The sequence below is a fragment of the Plodia interpunctella genome, chromosome 19 (assembly GCF_027563975.2).
Source record: "Plodia interpunctella isolate USDA-ARS_2022_Savannah chromosome 19, ilPloInte3.2, whole genome shotgun sequence".
NCBI classification, from domain to species: Eukaryota; Metazoa; Arthropoda; class Insecta; order Lepidoptera; family Pyralidae; genus Plodia; species Plodia interpunctella.
Genome location: NC_071312.1, coordinates 8,548,240 through 8,571,867, shown reverse-complemented (window position 1 = coordinate 8,571,867; position 23,628 = coordinate 8,548,240). Strand labels below are relative to the sequence as shown.

At 33.3% G+C, this 23,628-nt stretch overlaps 1 long non-coding RNA gene across 1 annotated transcript; it reads left to right on the top strand.

Annotated features, from left to right (window-relative positions):
* Window positions 1-20,923: 20,923 nt before the first annotated feature.
* Window positions 20,924-23,218, top strand: LOC128678385 (uncharacterized). Its single transcript, XR_010370173.1, has 3 exons — window positions 20,924-21,024; window positions 21,788-21,938; window positions 22,444-23,218. It is a non-coding gene; the product is annotated as an uncharacterized LOC128678385 (long non-coding RNA).
* The last annotated feature ends 410 nt before the right edge of the window (window positions 23,219-23,628 follow it).

Here is a 23,628-nt window from a genome sequence, read left to right as displayed (position 1 = left end):
ATACGAAGAGAAACCAGTTCCTAAGAGCATTTAAGCAGACGAAGTCGCGGGTAAACTAGAAATAAATATTATTAAAATGTTTAATGGTTTCTTTAATGATAGAATTAGATCACAAATTGTTGTAATTTTCATAGTATAGATTAACTATGTCTATTTTGTTATTATTTAATAGATAGCATGCTTTCATTTACTTATTGATTTTTGCGCACCCATAGTCGGTGAATCATGCAGGCTTAGCGTTTTCTTTGAACACTAATTTGTATTAATCATGTTGTTTTTTCAAATATTTTTTCTCTCTTACTTTTAGTATAAAATCTTCTCTTTCGGAACAAACAATGTGTTTTTAATGTGTCAATTTTGTGCAAAACTTATTTGTCAGCATTTGAGCGTTAAGACATTTTTTTTTAATTTTCCATTATTGGTTAAAGAATCGTGAGCTCATATTTTTATTTAAGCTTAAAATAACATTTATCTTAAAAAAATGAAACTCTGAACATCACTTTTAAGGAAGAATGAGAAACCCACATAATTCCATGTCATTTATCTAGGTGTAATCTGGGGTGACTTGCAAGGGGAGAAAAGGTGCAAATGACACACTGACACACAGCATCTCAGGGTGCATTGAACTGGGACATTCTGAGGGTTGCAACCCCTTGGATGGTGTGTACTTATAGTTGTTTAATAGTGAGTGCAATCGTGTGGGGTAGAGCAATTTTATTTGTCTTGGGTTTTTTAAAGTTATGGTAGTGTAAAAGCTGTGGTGTCCGCCTGTGAAAGGTTTCAGGTTTGAATTCTTCTTCTTCATAGTTGTATTCCTCATGGCTGAGGGTCGTGGTCATTACGTGGAATGAAACACACACAACAACTTTCTTGGCATTAGTAATGGAGTGGCTTGCCATTACCTTCTCCATTTCACACACAAGTTAATAATCAACCAGTGTGCATGTTTCCTCACGATGTTTTCCTTCACCGGAAACAAGTGGTGGTCGATGAAAACTACAATACACGAGTCAGATTGGTATACAAACTCATGTGGCACGAGTAGGATTCGAACCTGGGACCTTTCGATCCACTGGTGGGCGTCTTAACCAATACACCACCACCGCTTCGTTTGAATTCTACTTAAGCCAAATGAGTTTGTATATACGAGTACTACACCATAACCATAACCGGAAGCAAGTGATTGTCTATGAATACTACCCATTAGTATTCATAGACAACCACTTGCTTCCGGTGAAGGAAAACATCGCGAGGAAGCCTACATGCTGGTTGGCAGTATTATGTGACTAAATAGATAGGGCGGCAGGTAGTCGTAAAAGCCATGTCAGATGCCTTTAGGTTATTATGATAAACTCTGACTCCAATGTTAACAATAACACACACGATTAGAAAAAAGAAAAATAACACCTAAAACAGATAACGGGTGTAGGTAACGTTAGTATTCTTACATTAATTGTCTCTCTCTCTCTCTCTCTCTCTCTATCATCTTCGCGTGTTCTCGGCTGCATTCGAAGCTGTGATGCCGCAAAGCCCAGGGTTCGTGATAAAAATGTATCCATTACATTTTGAAGATTTGGCTCCGATTGTACAACCGGTTAAGCCTGACGTCAACCCTCTTTGGGGATGCTATCGTTGCCTATCAGGCTATTAAGGCATGTGTCACTTAATCGCCTCATAGTGTATTCACAAATCAAATCAAATACGTTTATTGTTGTAACACACGTAAAAACATTTCAGAATATAGGTATTATGACAAGAGAACACACATTGCAACTGATGGATACAAATTAAAATGAGTGCAATACGAATGCAAGAGATGCAGTTTGTCTGTCCGGCGAATGAGAAGTCTGTCCTGCAATTGAGCCACGTCCAACATTGATGAGCTCGCCCTGTATGCTAATGTTTGTTTGTGTCTAGAATTTGTGATGAGAACGAATTGATAAATTTGCTGCTAGTACAGCCAACAGCACATTTTACCCTGCATGAACCTCTATGGCACGGTAATAACGACGAGTTTGCAATGAATTACTGGGTAGGTTGATGTGCTGTTGAATGTTCATCCATGTTTATTAAAGTATGATCTCGGCAGGGGCGTAGCTTCCGCAGTATCAGCCTTCAGTGACACGGGGCTCCGGCGCTACAGGGTGTGTAAGCGAATATTTGTTAAATTTTATCCTCTATACTTAATTACTCGTGATATGAAGTGATAGTGTCAAACACATGAAGTGACATTTTGTATTTTATACCGGTTGCACACTATCGTGGATTCGCAGTCGCCTGTCGCAGTTTTTTATAGGCATAGTAAATAAAAGCACTCGTTCTGTTGAGTTCGACACCGCTCATAATTTATGTTAATTTTGGTAGATCACGTTCAAATAATATAGATTTATTTTGAACAATTTTTTCATTTAAACTTGAGAAAATGTTGTACAAAAGCGGAGTGGAGGGTATACAAAAGGTATACAAATCAGAAATCAGCTCCATATTTTTAATATTTATTTGATGGACAATTCAATTAGGTTTACAACCTGATTATCAGGGTCATTGGAGCGTGCCATATTGAATCATCGGCAGATCTGAGATGTCAACAGATTAACATACTGTTTGCTCGTATTCGTGGTTAGGTGTTGGTCTGATCTGTAAGCGGAAGTGGGTAAGATTGAGAATGTACAACAATTTTACTAATAACTAATGACAAACTCAGATAAAAATGACGTTAAAGTAAACAGCAGGTATTGATATAACTTTGTTAATTTTATAGTTTAGTTTGTTACCTGTTCCTATTTCAGTATTACAGTATTGTTTTATACTATTGATCACGTTTGATAGCAAATAAACGATTTTTCTTTCTTCTTTCTTCCTTTCTTTATTCGTATTTATAATAATTACTAGCGATCCATCCCGGCTCGCTCAGGTAAAACCAAAATAGATTGTACATCTAAACTCCCCTCAGGAATCATTTAAAAAGCCGCATCAAAATGCGTTGCGTAGTTTTAGTTTTAATGATATATATCTTATGCATACAAAGAGACAGAAAGATAGGGCAACTTTGTTTTATATTATATTACTATGAATAAAGTTTTATTCTGTATACAGTATATATTTTAATTTTACTTTGTTATGGGGTATGTAAACATATCTTTGCTAGTTACCAAGTCATAGTTTCCGCAATTGTCGCTGGTGACTTGCACCATACAATATTAGGGGTGATTCTGTGTACATATTTATTTAATCTTAGCTAATGAAGACCTAATTATGAGGTTGCGTGTGCCTAGGGTTGTGGTCTACCGCTATTAGCATATACCAAGCAATCTCACTGTGTTCACATTATTTTAGTAACAATTTTTCATATTGAATCTAAAAAAACTCTCGATCTTCGAAAAGGGATGGCAAAACTGGCCAGACAGAAGTGGTTTGAAACAGAAAATTAAGAATTTTGTCCAGCAATGGAATCTCATAGGTACATAAAAAATAAGTATTTCGGACGGTTAATACCCTTTTTATACAATATCTCGTTTGGTTTATCTTGAACAGACAGACAGAGGGATGAAATACAGTGGCGTGTGGAGCTAATGTACCCTAGAATAGACCCACTCCATATCCTTCCGTGGATGTCGTACGAGGCAATAAAGGGACACATAGCATGATATTTAACAATAACATTTCTTAGGAGGGTTCATCAGACATGCGGCCATTCATAAAATCAGAGCAAAGTCTTAAAAAATATCTTAATAAATAATAAAAGGTATATTTTTAACGCCTAAAGGTCTTAATAATCTTGATATGTCCAGCATAACGAACATTATACCTACCACAGAGGTCGTAAAAAGCCCATTATAAATACAGTAAAATCTTTCTGGCATGACACCATATTGTTACAGGCGTTTCTTCACAACAGTGGTCCACTGTAGGAATGTTTGAAGCTTTAAAAAGATGAAAAAATAACAGTCTAGTTTGAGAACAATCTATAAATTCTGATTCAATCCGATCCGTAAGAAATACGACACAATTTAGTGCAGTACGGACCATAGATACATGGACAGGGGCCAGCTAATGAAGTGGGCATCATTAATCATGGCCGCTCATATATTAGCATTTGGTCGGAATTGACAGCGGTGTATTATGAACATTGTACCAAGCTCCAACCTACTATCAAAACAAGCGTCTCAACTTGGTTGATGTCATAGATCTTGGGTTATATTCTGTGGTTCATATTCTAATTGTTTGAACAACATTATTCATATAGTTCTCTATGAAATTCACGCAGGCGAAGCCGCGGGCAAAAGCTAGTTATTAATATAGTTGGTCGAATATTGGATGACTAGATGGCGTTAGTAGTGAATGTCAAATCAGTTGATTGGAAAATTAAAAGTGCCATTTATTTTGCTCTTTAGACTTCTATATTTCATATTTGCGTCGCCCCGGGGCGTCGCTCGTGAGAATTTCGGGATAAAAGGTACCCTATGTGTTATTCGAGTTTATATTCAAACCGTGTACCAAATTTCAGAACAATCCGTCCAGTAGATTTTGCGTGAAAGAGTAACAAACATACATATACATATATACATGCTCACAAACTTTCGTATTTATAATATTAATAGGATTACAATGCCGGCTCCACACTATCGCCGAACTCTGACAAATACCGACGCGAATGTATGAACATTGCGTGGTTTCTATGAGTGCTTTTATTTACTTCAACGAAGAACCAGCAATGTATGCTGAATCCACCAAGTTCGGCTAACTGCACCGCTATGTACGACTGGCATAAGTTAATTAATATCTACTTATAATACGGTATATTTAAATAGTTGATCAATAACTACTGATAGAGGGCGCTAGTAGTATATGGAAAATAAAGAAAATGCCTACTTTCTTTTCTTCATTTGTTGTTAAAAAACTAATAACCTTTCTTCTGTATAAAATCTTCGTGACCAAAATATTGGTACATATCGATATTACAAATAGAATCGGTAGATGGCGCTGAAAGATATTACAACGCGCTATGGTTTTGTTTTTACTATGAATGATACCATGTCACGAACATGAAACTTAAATTTCAACTCCGTAAGGATAAAAGTATTTTTGCGTGTCTCCTCTTTATTTCTACTAATAGAGAGAGACGTGACAGTGACATTGTGACTGACAAACAATTAGTAAAACTTGTTGTTCGCTCCGCGGTCCGCCACAAACTTGGACCTCGCAAACGCGAACACAATAAATTTGGATTAGTTTTTACAAAATTGTGAATAGGTATTTCAGATTTCAAAAAGCGCAAACGATTTTGATGCCCCATGAACTTAAAAATTCTATTGATCCTACATACCTTTTAAATTTCATTAAAATGTCTCGTTCTTTAATCGTATTTTCTTTAGTAATAAGTAATATTTCATTTTTGATTAATAATGTGTTGAACATCCTTTTGTAGTAAAACTAAATGAATCTTAAACCACGATGGTCTGACAATCAAGGATGCCGAAGACCGTACGAAGTGGAGACGAAAAAGTGGGACACCCTGGGTTTCGACGCTCAACGGCTGAGGAAACAACCGGGAACACATACAAATGAGAGAGATGGTTATCACAATCTACACTGCTAACGTTATACATACGTTAGTTTATGAGGATATATGTTTGTTAGTCTTTCACGCAAAATCTACTGGACGGAATGTTATGAAATTTCGTATATGGCTAAAATATAACCTGGTAACACATAGGGTACTTTTTATCCCGAAATTCCCAAGTGCGCGGAAGTCCCGGGCCGCAGCTAGTGGGTAATAAAAATTAATATATCTTGCAAATTCTGCCTAAATATTGTAAGCCACATTGAAACACATGCCCGTCAAATAAATGTCATTAGTTGCATCTTTGCAATTAGTGGCAAATGCAACGCGACACCCGCGCAAATGAATGGCGATATTTCAACCAGTTTGGAAACTCTTTATTGATATCGACTGCTCGGTTACGAAAAGGGACAGAAGTGGCAATTCTACTAACATTATAATTGCGATAGTTTGAGAGGATATATTTGTATCTATGTTTGTTGTTCGACGACCTCGGTGGCTCAATGGTGAAGTTCTTGCCACTGAACCGAGAGGGTTCGATCCCCGGTCGGGTCACGATGGAAAATGATATTTTTCTGATTGGCCCCAGTCTTGGATGTTTATCTATATATGTATTTGTTATAAAATATATTATCGTTGAGTTAGTATCCCGTAACACAAGTCTCGAACTTTCTCTGGAGCTAGCTCAATCTGTGTTATTCGTCCTAATATATTTATTTATTTATTACTCTTTCACGCAAAATCTACTCGAAGCATTGTTATGAAACTTGGTACACGGCTGGAATATAACCTGGAATAAACGATCGGGTATTTTTATACCGAAATTACCACTGGAGATAAGCTAGTACGGTATAAAATTATCGTTTTTTTTTATATAATACAGATTTTTTGTATGCCAAACCCATTGTTGTATGTTGTATTCAACAAGATATCTCTGGAGACAATAAAAGCTTATATCCAAAATTAAATATTTGTGAAAAACTTAAAATAATGGCACTCATTTCTAGTAGACGAAATCAAACCAGATTGTTATTTCTGATTTGCCGCTTCTAACAGGGACCAGAGCTTACTAGCTCTGCGTCCAGTATTCACACAACACAGTCGGCTTGTCTGCCTGTATTAAGTCCCCACTCGATATTAATTTATTGCCGGGATTCAAACTTGAATAATTCACTATTAATATGTGTTTGTCTCGACTCGCAAATGCTGATATGTTTTACTCAAAACTTCGGATATATTTTTGGAAGAAGCTTTTTCACAAAAGGTCATATTATATGTAAAAAACAATAACTTAGACGGGATTGGGTATTGTCCGCGACTCCATCCGCTGCAAAATGTAGCCTATGTTAATTTCTAGCTCTCGAACTATATCCACACCAAAAATCACCTCAATCGAATGTTGGACAAACAAACACACTATTATGTTTGAAATATCAATACATGTAATAAAATACAAAAGTAGTAAAATACACATACAAATAATAATAAAACTTATATTTTGTATTTTTAGTTACGTACTTAATAATTATGGATGTGTGAACTTGTATGTAACAATATGACAAACATATGTATGTTTGTCATATTGTTATATTGTATAGAAAGTTAATAGGATTGAAGTTATAAAATTAAGTAAAATTTGATGTACTTATTTATTTGAAAAATCGAATTTAATCCAAATATATATACATTGCATCAAATTAATCTTCGAAAAGTTTAAAAGACAAAATCAATTTGTATCAACAGTTGGAATGAATTTAAAACTTTGCATTTATGTTTCGGGTATAATCCCTGACAACGTGGCCAAGGCAATTTTAACTTCGCCCTCAGCAGGTCTCCTGGGTCCAGATGATGGATGGCCCTCACAAAGTGATGTACTTCACAAAGTTCCCTTTAGATTTCATCTGAATTTCTCAAATATCTATCTAAGAAGTCTTGAATATTGGAAAATTCTCGACAAATTAACTACATACATATTTTTGCGTTGAAATTGAAAGTAAAAAAATATATTAGGCTACATATTAAAGGAAAATATATCAGACAATTTTTGATTTTATTGTGAACATACATTGTATATATGTTTTCATAGAGAAAATGCGTGCCACATGAGTTAAGTTACGTTATGTAAATTTTATTTGAGTTTTCAAATTTCAATATCTGTTAAAATGTTTTTGATTAAGTAATAATTTGACGCAGATTCATCATTATCATTTGCTTTACCTTGTCCCATCATCTGGGGTCGGCGCAAAATGTCTGTTCCCTCCACAATTCGCTATCTTTTGCCATATTTGGATCCACCCCCAGCACCCTCACACCCTCCCTGACACAATCCATCCATCTCTTCCTAGGCCTTCCTCGTCCTCTGTATCCATGTACCTTCTTACTTAAAGCTTTCCTCAATAAATGATTCTCTTCTCTCCTCATCGAATTTTATTAATTTGACACAGATTATATAATAATTAGGTATCTAAAAAAAAATAATACTACTGTTTGACCTAAAATTAAAATGGATTATATTGTTTTTATGTTTCTGTATTCTACAAACCAACTTAAATTAATAATAAGTATCGTCAAAAAAAAATCCTATAAAAAGAATCCCGTGGTAAAATACAATTAAATATTTTATCTCAACAAAAAATTAAGGGTAGAAAAATAATCCTTTCAAACAATCCTTAAAGAGTTTTATACCTATTTTGTTGCCCTTAAAATGATCCAAATTTAAGATGCCATAAAAGTGGGATTATATTCATAACAGATAAAATATTTTAATGGTGACTTGCACCGTTTTATTTGCTTATGTAATCCAAGTTATTGTTTTAAGACAGTTTTATAGGTTATGCCAGAGGCTCGCTCGGAATTGGGAATATAGTTTATTGTCGTATTTACGTCTCGTTTCAGTGACTTGTTTTATTTCCGAGACTCCTTATAAGACTAGGCCATCAAGTCAAATCGAATATTTTTTTTCTATGTGTCAAAAATACAATAATAATATAGGGTTTGTAGTGTACATATTGGACTGTGGTCTGACAATTAGGGATGGCCCAAGATGAAGGACGTAATCTGGCATAGGTTAACACATTAAAAAATATAATAATATAAATATGCTATATAATTATGCTGTCAGAAGTAACTATTCTATGCTGACGAAGTCGCGGCAGTAAACAGCTTGATTTTTTCGCTACGAAAGTTTCGTTTCATCGAAATAAGTTTAGTAGTTTTTGAGTTAAATCGTGACATAATGTCTATACGTCAAGACAATCTTAGATATGTTTACATTATTATAAAGTTCGAAAATATATTTTTTTAAAGTTTAAATAAATAGTGTCAAAATATGCTATGGCTACTGTGAAAAATTTAATGAATATTCACTTGACGCGTCATCCGTTTTCACTTTACAAATAATGCATATAAACTATGCACATGATACATGTTTTGCGAACATGATTAGAAAAACTCATTTCATTTTTACAACCGATCCCCTAACCCCAGACTGATTTGAAAATGTCACTGAGTAATCTGAAAGTGATTGATGTTTACACCGCGTTGTATCGGCAATGAGATTTAAAGACCATCATAATATGATCTCCTTTCATCAAAATCAACTTCTATATTAGAGCTCTTTTCATTGGTAGTTCTCTTGTGTGTTACTGTATCCACATTGACCGTTTAATCTTGATCTATAGCTACAATAGGGTTTGATACTTCAAAAAGGTTTTGTTTATTTGGTTCTGTATAGAGAACCGTTTTGAATAATTCATATAATTTCATCGGAATATGGTTAGCTTGATGACGTGTCACATTATTCACAATTTGCGAGTGATACCTTAATACGTTTCGCATTTATTGTCATGTTTCATATTGGAATTTCGCGGAGTTTTTGTATACCCAAATTTTGATATACGGTAATATGTGAAGCGGTGGTGGTGTTGTTAAGACGCCCGCCTGTGGATCGAAAGGTCCCAGGTTCGAATCCTACTTGTGCCACATGAGTTTGTATACCAATCTGACACATGTATAGTAGTTTTCATCGACCACCACTTGCTTCCGGTGAAGGAAAACATCGTGAGGAAACCTGCACACTGGTTGATTATTAACTTGTGTGTGAAATGGAGAAGGCAATGGCAAACCACTCCATTACTAATGCCAAGAAAGTTGTTACGTGTGTTTAATTCCACGTAATGACCACGACCCTCAGTTATGAGGAATATGACTATGAAGATGAAGAATATGTGAATTCCATTTATTTACAAACACATAAAATGTTTAAAATATTTATTAAAAATCTAAACACTAAAAAGTAATTTTATATTTATTTAAAGTGTTTAAACCTTCCAGTGTAATAGAAATACCCACGCTTGCATTTAATACTACATAGTTATTACCGCGCTCTGCTTCGTGTCGGACAAAAATCCTGGCACATATGGATAGTTCTTAGAACACAATATTTGCACGCTTATATAATGTACTTACTTTCAATATCCATACAATATAATATACTATTTTTAAACCTACATTGGTTCTTTTAAAAATCCTTATATTACTAAACATTATTTGTCGACATGCTAATTATAGTTATAAGTATAATCAGTGATATTAGTCAACTAATATATCTCCGCATGAAGAGGTAATTGTAGCTTTAGTGGCTACTAAAGCCAAGGGTTGTAAGGCATCAATTGCAGCGCGAGAAATTTTGGCGCACGAGCGCAGCGACGGCGCCTATAGTTCAATAACTTTACATCTCGAATGTGAGATAAGTAGAAAAAACCGGTATTACAAGAATAAACATTCTATTACCTAGTTAAAATTTTTTAAATAAAAATAACCAAGTAAAGAACTTTTTAATTTTTTTTTTCAACAATGAAATTGAATAGCGAAGCGACCTCTTTGGTCATTGGGCTGAATGCATGATGTCTATTGCCAGTATGATGGTTAGATGTACGCGAACTTTTTAAAAGAGTGAAGTGGTTTTTTTTTTAAATTACTTACCGCCCCAGGGATTTTCTTGCTACATTATTACCCTAGAGCGCTTATTGGTCAACTGCAAGCCCCATTTGGTGGTAATAACGACTTACTTACCGTATATGAGACATGTAAAATACCTTTACTCCCAACACAAGCTTCACCCACACTAGCTGACATTAAACCAGTCGGATCAGCAGCGCAAATCCATCTCGTGCCATACCTACCCGCTTTATAACTTGCATACATAATTTACGACTGCTTCTGAATACGAAGTTTCTGAAAGTTATATGGCATTCGTTTCAGTGGCACTTGAAGGTAAATCAGGTAAACACACGTTAATAACTAGTTGTTAGCCGTGAACTTAGACCACGCTAACTCAATATTTTTTAAAATAAAATCGTGAATATTTCAAAAACGACATCACCGATTTTGATGCCTCACGAACTTAGAAATTCTATTTACAGATCCTAAATACCTTTTAAATTTCATCAAAATCAGACCAATGGTTCGAAAGTTATCGCATTACAAACAAACATATAACAAAATTATTTTTGCCCCAAGTTGAGTTGTGGACCTCACTCACGTCGCGCGCTCGATCATTAAAGAAAATGTTGAAGAAAAAAATCTGCTTGAAAACGAATAAATCAGTACCTTAATATGTTTTTTGTATCTTTTCTGCAAAATTATATATTGTATGTAAAATTAGCCGATAGACGTAAAGTTTCACGTAGCAATATGAAACTTTACGTCAAAAAAAAATTGGTTTAAAAATAAGTGCGTCATTGGTTCGTTGATTTTACATTACGCCGTTTCCAAATACCAATGTTTTGAATAGAATTATCGACTCCAAAATCTATTCTTCAAAACTCAACTTCTGTTAGTCCCGGTTTTTATTACAATCCCGGATAGCGGATAAAGAGATCCCGGGGAATCCCGAGAATGCGGCGCCGGGTCGTAAAACTTGTCCGCTTTCCGGATTTTAACGTCGCACTGCGGGATTCGACTTGTTGAATAGTTATGCTTAACGTGTGAATAAAATTTCTATCTCTTGCTATCATTATAATACATCTTTGAAGCGGGAGTAGTGCAATGGTTAAGACTGTCCGTGAACAGAGTGGTTCGAATCCTAAACACCGAAAGTCGAAATAAAATCTTAACTCTAATAAGCGATATATTTATATTCATCGTCATCATTTCTTCTTTTACCCATTGTTGGGAATAAGCCACTGTTAATTATCGTAAGACACTCAATCGAGAAGGATGGCGTTCATTAAAACAGGCCTTATTTCTATAAGTGGGAATCTATGCTTGCTTCAAAACAAAACCCACTCATTATAATTGAAGCGGTGGTAGTGTAATGGTTAAGACGCCCGCCTGTGGATCGAAAGGTCTCAGGTTCGTATTCTACTCGTACCATATGAGTTTGTATAGCAGTCTGATTCCTATATAGTAGTTTTCATAGACCACCACATGCTTCATTGCGGCATTTTATTACAGTGGTTGACATTTTTGTTCCCAAGTGTATATACCTGACACTAGATGAAGATAAATAGTCGTAAAAGTCATGTCAGATGCCTTTAGGCGACTTGAGTAAAATCTGACACCAGTGTTAGCAATAACACACTCGATATGATGATGACTCAGCATATTACATAATGGCTTTTTCTATTTTAAAGATGATTAGTTAGTATTAGAGTAGTGTTGGCGCTCGATAGTCAATAATCGATAGCGTTTCGATAGACTATCGAAAGCCAAACTATTTATAGTATTTTCATTATAAATAAAATAAAAATAAATAAAAATAAATATATAGGACAAATCACACAGATTGAGCTAGCCCCAAAGTAAGTTCGAGACTTGTGTCATGGGATACTAACTCAACGATACTATATTTTATAACAAATACATATATAGATAAACATCCAAGACCCGGGCCAATCAGAAAAAGATCATTTTCCATCATGACCCGGGACCTCTCGGTTCGGAGGCAAGCACTTTACCACGGCGCCACCGAGGTCGTCAATAATAATATCATTAATTTAGTGCTAAGTATAGTAATACTGTACTAAAAACATTGAATGCTGAAAATTAAATTACAATAAAAATATTTTATTAGCTTCAATAACAAGGCTTATTTTTATATTTTTGTAAATAATTTAATATACTACGTGACTTTTTTCATTACATTTGTTTTCGTTAAACAGTTTTGAAATTAAGGCCTTTTACAAACTTTATATTGAGGAACTAAGGTCTGGTTCAGAAAAAATGCTGTTATACAAACTAAATCGAGATAAGGTATATTTTTGTTACATATGGTGTTATATAATGGTATATTTTTTTCGAAAATAAGGTTATAGCCGGTTTTGGTGCAATAATATTAATAAAGAGCAATACTATCTGCATATTGCACTGCAATATTGTGTCACCGATATGCCTATCGTTAGTATGACCTTTTTCAATTATCGATTATTAAACTATCGATAGTTCGGCAACACTAGATTAGAGTATCATGACAGCGGGCTGCACCCGTAATACCTTAGAACGACATTAACAAAACACACAAAAGGTATCGTCAACATGCGGAATGTGATTTAAAATTATGTACTAATTTTGAAAACATGGTTTTGAAATGAAAGGCATCAATTTGCATCGTTAAAAATTTTTGAAAGTAAAAAAATATATATAACATTATTTGACTACCATGTAGAATCGAAAAGATGAGAAAATTTTATATTCTCGATATTTTTTTATACATTTTTTTGACAATGAGACAATGAATGTATATAATCGCAAAAACAACATAAATATAGACATAGTTTGAATAGCTTTCTTGCTTATTGGGCAAATAGGGATTCAGAAATACTAAAAATATGTAAATTGCTATTCCAACCTAGCCCTCTCCCTGGATTGATTTTTACAACCAACGCGCGATGAAATGCATCTACCATGTACGATTTTTATTCGATTTTTAAATCTATAAGATAAAAATAATTTCTTCACAAAAGTTACATTTTTTTAAATTATTTACCAGTGAGCTACAAGGTTGACGATCTCTGCCCAATGAAATCTATCCAGTATTTTTTGGCATGCGTACCAAACAAGCCATAATGGACTCAAGTGGATCAAATACAGTGAAAAAAATATCAAAATCTTTATCAGCATTCTTCATAATAGTTCAAATATTATTCGGATTTCGTTTCGGATTTCTAAAACCAATCTGCAATAAGGTGATTTTTGAAAAACTTTACTGTGCCTTTGTGTCTGGAGTTTTGATGAATTATTTGATCTTTAAGATGTTCAGTGACACGATAGAATTGATGTTGCTGCATCACATAGAATATTTTAGTTATATGTTAGTTCTGTTGCTTACGAATCATAATTTGTACGAATTTTTGTTAGATTTCGCTGTCATTAACGAAGACAGCGAAGAGAAAAATAATAATAGAAATATTGATGTAAAAGTCGCAGTTTTCACAACATTTTGTTTTATTTTCAAATGTGTTATGATCGTTCTATTTGTTCACATCCGATCACTCATCCGTATTGCTTGAATATTTCATCTGAATTGTTCCTGTATCTTTGGGTCACTATTGGCGTGGATATACTGACGATTGTCCAGATAATTATCATTTACACTGTGTATAAAAGTACGAAGAATATGGAAGCTTCTCTGAAATCTGGCAAATACAGCGCCGACCGCAGTCTGAAGAAGTATATAGAAATATTAGATGCTGCCGACAGAATAACACCTATGTTTGATAAACTGGTAGGTACTTTAAATATTGCTTTAGATAAATAATAATTTGATACATTAGCGCTGTTTGGTGCTAAAAAATTACGGTTATAGTTCTAGTTGAAAAGATTGATTCAAATATTTATTTTATCTAACTAAATATGTTGTTTATTCCAGTTCATGTTTGGGCTTTTGGTGAACTTTCCGAAAGGAATGTTTATTACATACATGTCACTGTTATGGTTTAAAGAACATGTAAGTATTTGCTAGATATCCACCTATATACCCACAATATCAACTAGATGCCACAATATAAGACAATAAATGGTAGGAGGAGAGATTAAAAGTTTTTTTTGTTTGGTTAATTATATATATATATATAAGTATATATATTTTCCTTTCATCAGCACTTGATCACAATCATAATATGATTCAGTATACCTTTTGACCATGTACTTTATTGTGTACTTACATGTTATATTACTGTATTACTGATAAAAAATTATACATAAATTTATATTTAAAAAATTGTAACCCTTCTGGCATGATAGGGACCAACACTGTTTGAATGAGTTTTTTCTTTCGCCATTTCTTCTCAGCAGTGGTCGTTCCGAAATGCTAGTAGTTTGTAGCTTTGGTAAACATCATTTAATTTAGAATATGACGTGAAAAAGTGCCTGTGAAGGCCTAATTTCTGAATAAATGATTTGATTTTGATTTTGAGAGAGAAGTTTGCCCAAACCTGATGACTAATAAATAAATATATTAGGACAAATCGCACAGATTGAGCTAGCCCCAACCTCATATATGATTTTATATACCGCCATTTTAATGGCAGAAGACACATACAAACCAGTGAACATAACAGTGTTAGAAATTAATGTATTGTACATTATTCAGATTAGTATACAAACTCAAGTAAGATTAAAACTCAGGTCCTTTTAAACACTGTGATCCAGCGAGGCTGTGATCGAAAGAACCAAGATTATCTGACTAAAATCTAGTACCTAAACTCCTAGACTACTGCCGATTTTATCGTTACTCGCTATTACTAACAAAATGTGTTATGTCTAAAAAATGAACTTTATAAATTGTATTCCATATTATTTTCCTTACAGCGAGACTGGGTGGCATTTGTTGTGAATTACTCATACGTCGTTCACCTTGGTTTCCTTCTCTGTATTCCGGCTGCCGTGGGACAGATGGTTGTATATCAATATAATTCTTTCAAGTTGACTCTTCATAATCTTCTGATTCATGAAACGGGTAAATTACATTTACTTTTACTAATGCCATTGATGTATGTTATTGCTGTTTAATTAAACACAATATCATTTAAATATTTAGTCATTATAACATATTTTACTCAAAGTATTTATAAAAAGCAATTGATAATATTATGGTGTACCTCAGGGTAGTATTGTAGGACATTTGTTTTTGCTGCAAAATATTTCAAAAATTTCTAGAACATATTTAAAAGATATGGTATTGAGATATTTTGTTAAGTTTTTAGGGTTCCGTACCTCAAATTTGAAATTTTAATGAGATAAAAAATGTCTTTCTCGTCCGTAATCATCGTTTTCTGCTAAAGAAAATGTCTTCAATTTTTTTTTGTACGGAACCCTCGGTGCGCTAGTCTAACTCGCACTTGACCAGTTTTTCTTTTCTTCAAAACTACTTATTAAATTGCACGTGAATGTATTGTAGGTTGAGAGTACAATTTACAAAACAGATATTTCTACCTAATTGTTTTTTGTTTTCTAGACAAACAAACACGTCGGGAAATCAGATGGTTGCTGCGGTACATCCACGGACGATCCATGGAGTACCATGTCTGGCACGTGGTCCCTCTCAACCTGAGACTGCCCGCTTCGCTGTTCGGCATGTTCATCACTTACCTCATCATCATCATACAGTTCACGCATTTGTTCGATTAATTCTTGCAGATTAATCAAACAATGAATTCTTCTCGTTTATATATTATAAGAAAAAAACATTGTAAGAAACAAAAATGGTAAACCCTTCTGGAATGATAGGGACTAACACTGTTCAAATTGCTTTCTTACGGCATTTCTTCTCAGCAGTGGTCGTACCAAAATGCCAGTAGTTTGTAGCTTGTGAGAAATAACTATAAATATAAAAATTGACGAGAAAAAGTGCCTGTGAAGGTCTAATTTCTGAAAAAATTAATAGAATTTGTATTAGATCACAGTCATAACATATTTTTGGATACTTTGTTATAGATATTATTAGAAAATATATAATACCTATAAAATACAATAATGGTAAAACCTTAAGTACCAAGAATGTTTAAATGAGTTTATTTCGCTATGTCTTCATCGCAGTAATGATCGTTCGGGTCATTCAAAAAATTGAAAGTTTTATATTAGTGACAATTAGATTACATAGTGGTATGTAGAATATATTATTAAAATCAATACGTAAAACGTTTATTAATGTGATAATCACTAGAATGTCTGCTTCACTATAATTATTACGTTTGAATAATTGAACAGGGGCTATGAAAATAATACTCATTTTATAATTCTACTCATAGTTAATAGGTATGTGTATTGTAAAAAACATAACACAAAATGTTAGTTCTGGAATCAGAAAATACTTCTAAATTGATTCAAAAATCAGTACTAGTATTTTTCCTTATCATTGAGCTTGTGTTCGGCTTTAATTTTGGTTTTTCTAAAGTATTAAGACAACCATATAGATTTTTAACAGATATTACACGTTATTTTGTGACTTTTTGTGATATGTTTTTATTGATCTTGCTATACTACACAAGATTTAAAGGTGCTTACTGGTTTGTACCTTATTTTCTCCAATACATTGGATATGTCATGGTTCTATCGTTCTCCCAGTACAAAACCGTAGATTTCATTTCCGATGTCTATAAAGCTAATAATGATTTCATTAAGAAGAACTATATTGGTATTATGTCTATTATTTATTTGATATTAAATTGTGTTGTTATACTTCCAACTTGCAATTACTATTGTGATTCAAATGAAAAAGTATGTTCTAATTCTGATAGCGTTTTCAACAACGACGTACCAGGTGTGATATATTGTTTGCCCATTCTTGCTAAAGATGTTATACCCATCACTCATACGATTGTATTTTTTTGTCTTTATTCTTGTGCAAATAAAATGAAAATGACTACGGAACGTTCATTCAATATAAAATTGATCCAAAAAATGTATATTGACATGGAGGCATGTTTTGACAAAATCATGCCAAATTATAGCAAATTGGTGAGTTTTTTTTTTTTTAATCATAACATAAGACGAATTATCATATACATTACCTATAAACAATATTAAATCAGTAGATGTCAAACCTTTTGATAATGTTATTTTGAGTGATTATCTATTTCTTTCTATGACTCCAGTTAATATTATAATTTCTACTATTTCAGTTAATTATCATGCTGTTAGTTGATTGTCCAAGATTATTGATGATGGTAACATACATGTTATTTTACATAAAAAAAGAGGTAAGGACTAAAGTGAAACGCATCAATAACTTTCTACAGATATTCCTTATAATAAGCCTCCACTTGCTTCTAACATAAACAGGTTTTTTTTAAATAGTCCAGAAACTTTTATTGTGCCACAACACAGCCAAATTCCATTGCAATTCAGCGTAAAAATTTAATTTATTATTTGACATTTATTGGTTGTACCAGACCTGTCATAATAATGTAGGAAATATCTACAGAAGGAAAAGCGTTGGAATTAAAACTACAATAAATGAGATAACATGTAAAAATAATAAAATGTTTCCAGTCTTTACAGTATTCAGTGTTAGCACTAAGTGAACTAGTGTTTCTTATAGACACGGCTTTGCAAGTAATAATACCCGCAATATTTGTTGAGAAAATCAAATCTGACATAGAAAAGGTCAAAGCTACACTGCACAAGAAACTGATTACACAAAATGGAGAAGAATGTAAGTGACACATTTTCCGTATTTTACAATAAATATCCACAGCTATGAATCCTTAATATTAAATTAATTTGATATAATATCAGCTTGTAAATAATACTTTGTGGATAAAAATATCTAACAGAACCAAAACTACTCAGCCTATGAACTTCGAAGCTGTAGTTTCGGTTACAAGCTGAGTTGAGCTGATGATATACTTAAAATTGGTAATCTAAATGCTATGGATCCAATGAAAGAACTGATTAATGAACTGTGATGGTCCACATAGTTGTAATATCTATAAGACCCCACATTTTGTTAATTAACCTCTTAAGCGGTGGAACAAACTTCACCGAAGGCTTCAGCCTTCGGTGAAGTTTCTTCCACCGCTTCTTCGACGACCTCGGTGACGCAGTGGTGAAGTTCTTGCCACTGAACCGAGAGGTCACGGGTTAGATCCCCGATCGGGTCATGATGGAAAATGATCTTTTTCTGATTGGCCCTGGTCTTGGATGTTTATCTATATATGTATATGTTATAAAATATAGTATCGTTGAGTTAGTATCCCATAACACAAGTCTCGAACTTACTTTGGGGCTAGCTCAATCTGTGTGATTTGTCCTAATTTATTTTTTTATTTATTTTTCTTCACCTATGCTTGCTTCACTGCCGATTAGTAATTTCAATATGGTGATGAACAACAAAGGACAAGATTGCAAATAAAACATCTCTTTACGACAAATTCTTTTGTCAAAAAATCATTTTAATTAAATTTATTTTGCAGATCGCGAAAGAAATGAAAATATATTGGATCTACTCAGATTTATGGAAGCCAAGCCGTTGAATCGCAACATATGGGCTGTGGTGCCAATAGACCTGCGGCTTCCTGTGGCCGTGCTCAGCTGGTGTACCACTTACGTCATTGTCATTATGCAAATGAGCACCCCTTATGAATAGTAGTTTTAAAGACTGTTGAGACACATTGTAAATTATTATTATTATTGTGTCGACCTCTGTAGCCATTTATTCATGGAGGTAGCGTCTTCGCGATTCAATTCCCGGAATTAAGATTAAGTTTGTATGGGATGTCTGATAACAAGGTCCTCGCTGTATTGTTAGCGATATGCGTTGCATCAGATATGACTCTGCGCGGAGGTCATTACTATTTTCCCTGCACCTGCACAAACCCCTTGCCCTCGGCATCCCATACATCGCTAACTTCAACAGCGAAAAAGTTCTATCATTTAATTTTCTCTATAAGATGTCGAGTTTATTTTATGTAAGGATATTTGCATAAAAAATATTTGTGGTAAATTATAATTATTATGTCTTACGCATAATTCTGATGAAATTTCCTAACACCGGTTGACTCTTTATTGAATTTATTTTGTGTGCTTGTTTTTCATACAACAAAGTTACGATAAACTAGATGTTGCCCGAAGCTTCGCTCCCGTGACAATTATAAGATAAAATATAGCCTATACCAATCTTGCATAATGTACCATTCTAAGGGTGAAAGATTTTTGAAATCGGTTCGGTAGTTTCGGAGATTACCTACCTCAAAAACACACAAACCTTGATCTCTTTATAATAATAGTAGATCAACATTGTTTGAAAAACTGAGCCGTTAAAATTGTTGTATAATTGTATATGTCCTACCAATAATAGTAATGTTTGTTGATGTAACGATACAATGAATGTCTACAACACATCAAATTTCATTTTCATTTAATTCATGACATAAAGTCATCATGTATAATTTATTATCCTTAATGTAACATACTTAGCAAACCAAGTCCACGACCAAGTCACACTTTTATTAGTATAACTCAAAAACGATTGTCCAATCCAAAAATGTTTTCAAATATAAAAACTAATAATACTAAAATGGAAATATCAAAGTTTATAATAACATTTTTTTTAATAATCGAATGTATTTTCGGCTTCAATTTTGGTTTTACTAGATTAGTAAAGAAAGAGTTTGTCTTAGTCTTCAAATGTTTGAGACTATTAGCTTTTGTATGTATGTTAGGATCATTATTGAGTACCTTTGTGTATATTGATATTATTAATATGACTTACTATCTGTTTGACATCATCTCTTACGTTACTTTCTTTTGGTTTAGTATCATGTTTAAGTATAGTCTTTGCGAGTTTATGATTGATATGCAGAAATTGAATAAAAACATTAAAAATGATTCCTTTTCGATGATCTCTGTTACGTTTACTATTTTTTGTTGTACACTAGATTTTATTATTTTTATATACTTTTGCATCGTGTATGATAGAGCTTGCAATGTTAATGTATTAAAAGAATACTTCTACGCTATAGCATCGGCAGGTGTTAATATTTTATCAATAGCGACTTATATAATACCGTATTTTATTTACTTTTGCTTAAAGGAATTAAAATTATCCGTACAATTTAACATAAATATGGAAGATGCGATCGATGAATATGTAAAAATTGCTGATTATGGTGATCGAGTGAAATCTTTGTTCAATTTTTTGGTAAGTAATTTTCTTTAGACAAAATTTTAGTGAAGATATTTTTTTCAAATCTAGTTTAATAATTAACCTTTCTGTCTCTTAGGACTTCACACGGGATAGTCCCCAAAGAGGCAGATAGGTTATTAATGGTTAATGATAGAGTGTACTTTTTTATAACCTCAAATACAAACTTACAATGATGTTTGTGTAGAAATTTACGGCGGAAAATTACAATTTACGATGCTCAATCTATATATTGCAGATAGTCCAACGACTATTTACGAATGTACCTAAAATTATGATGGTGATATATTTGGCATTATTCTATTCACAAATTTATGTAAGTATATTAGTGATTTCTTTATTTATCACACATTTGTGGAGAATGTAAAACATTACGTTAATTCATCTGATGCCAACTTTACAATTGACATAAGTAAAGAAGAATTATACTTAAGTTAGCATCAGAGTTCTTCCATGTACTTTTCAAATTTTAAATTATGATTATTTTAATTATTATTTTTCCTTCGATAGTCTCATCATTTTGATAATAGAATTACCGAAAATGATAAAATAAAATATTCTGAATTAGAGTATTATGATTTCAAATATTGAAAATAAATCACGAGAACATTTAATATCGTTTTTAAAATTTTCGACACTACATTTTTGATAGTTCGTAATTCTATTAATAAGTTTTTAAACCCCCCAATGACAGAAGGGTTTATAAATTTAATGTGTCTAAAGGTCTGTATGTCCGTGGCATCTGACCAAACAACTAAATAATCGAAAGTTTTCTTAGATATTGTTGGAAACTGTGCGTTCAGCTGTTTGGAGACTGTCAGCTCTTTTCTAGCAGATGAAATGATGCCAGCAACTTTAGATTCTTTAGTAAATATTATCGACATCGTGTCTTGAATTCCGTTTAAACTAAAAAGCTTACCTACCACGATCTTTGAGATGTTCTGTTTATATTTTCGGCAATTTCAATCAATATATACATGTATTAACTGCTCTGACTTATGTGTGTTACAGTTGATTGAAATTTGTATTTATATATATATATATATATTTGGTTAGGTACTTAATGTACTTCTTTTCAGCTTGTAGATGCCGCTTCAGTCATTACGCAGCTAACATATTTGGCCTACACAGCCGTACAGTTGGTTATACCTTCCGTTTTAGGCGAGTTGATTGAAAGTGAAGTGGAATCTATAAGTTGCTTTCTGCACGCCAAGTTAGTGTCAAAAATCGGTAAGATTTATTTTCATTAAATTCTATATGAATGATAAAAACGGCAAGAATAAAAAAGTATTTGAAGATTCGGTTGCACTATACAACGTAAGGTTAACATTAACCACATAAGATTAAGAGGCATACTTTGCGTTTTTGTTTGTCATGATTGTTGCAATTGAACCTCAGGTAATTTTTTATAAAACTTTCATGTTTAAAAAATATATTGCTATAACAGCTATAGCAATCATGTTATTCAAATTAATTTCTTTCGGTATTTCGTTTCAGCAGTGGTTGTGGTCGAAAGTTACAAACTTTCGGAACGACCACTGCTGAGAAGAAATGCTGAAAAAAAAGCATTTCGGAACAACCACCGCTGAGAAGCCGGAAAAACTAATTTGAAGAGTCACCATGGTGGTCACCATCATTTCGAATAAATGGTTTGACTTTGATTGAGCTGCAACGCGCTACGTCGACGCAACGGAACAATTTGACCGGACACTTACGAAATAACCATTATTTTCAGATGAGAGCACAGAGAATCAGATAATTTGCTTTGTGCGTTACATAGAAGCGCGGCCGGTGAGACAGCGCGTGGGGCGCCATCTACACGTGAACCTGAGTCTGCCGGTCTCCGTGCTCAGCTTTTGCGTCACTTACATGATCGTCGTCATTCAGCTCACTCATATTGATCTATAAACTCTGTTATATTTTTAAAATTCATATTATGCAATGTTATTCTAGAATTTATTTCGAAATGTTACTAACCTACAGATTACAGTATGTCTTTATTGTTTGCCGGGTAGACAGGGCCAACGGTTGCGAGAGAATCCATATTTATTTGAATCGATATGATATTATTCACTAAATAAATTGTATGACAAGAACTGCAATGTTATATGGCTATGCCATTATATCATTAGTCTTATTACACGTTTAAAAATACTATTTGTTAATAATGACAAAATAGACCCCGTGATTCATATAAAAACTGAAGCATATTTTAGAGTAAACTATGTTTTGTCACACACATCGCACCTTACAATATTTGACAATGACAGAACAAAACAAAACTTAGATTAGCCTAAAATATGATTTAGGTTTTTAGGATTTAGGTAGATGTGCTAACCACAATCAATTTAGGGTGTATTGCACCAGTCAACTTGACATTGACGTCATTCAGACAAAATGGTGTACGTTTTTCTACGTAGACTGAAGTTAACGTCAAGTTTGACTGGTGCAACTTGAACACTGACTTATATATTAATACATCACCTTTAAATTGTTTGTATTTTCATAACGTTACTCCTGAATGTTACGTTATTATAACGTTATTTCCGGTATCGGTATTTGATTTCACTTGCATTCTTTGTTTGCGCAATAAATATATCAAACAAAAACTATGCTATTTCCATCAATCACTACAACAACATCAGGTAAATGTAACACAAACACCAAACCATATATACTTTACAAACAAACAAGTTTCCTAACAAATATCAAAGCATCACATTTACTAACAAAATACACACAATTCACTTGCCTTTAAAAAGATTTGAGAGACGTGGGCTTATCTAAATATGGGGATGTTTGAATAGACATGTCTCATAAATTGGATATTATGCTTTGAGGAAATCATTTCTGTTGCAATATAATAGTTTTCTTAAATAACTATTTTTTGGTTGATATGTCAACAAATAGTTCCGTCTCA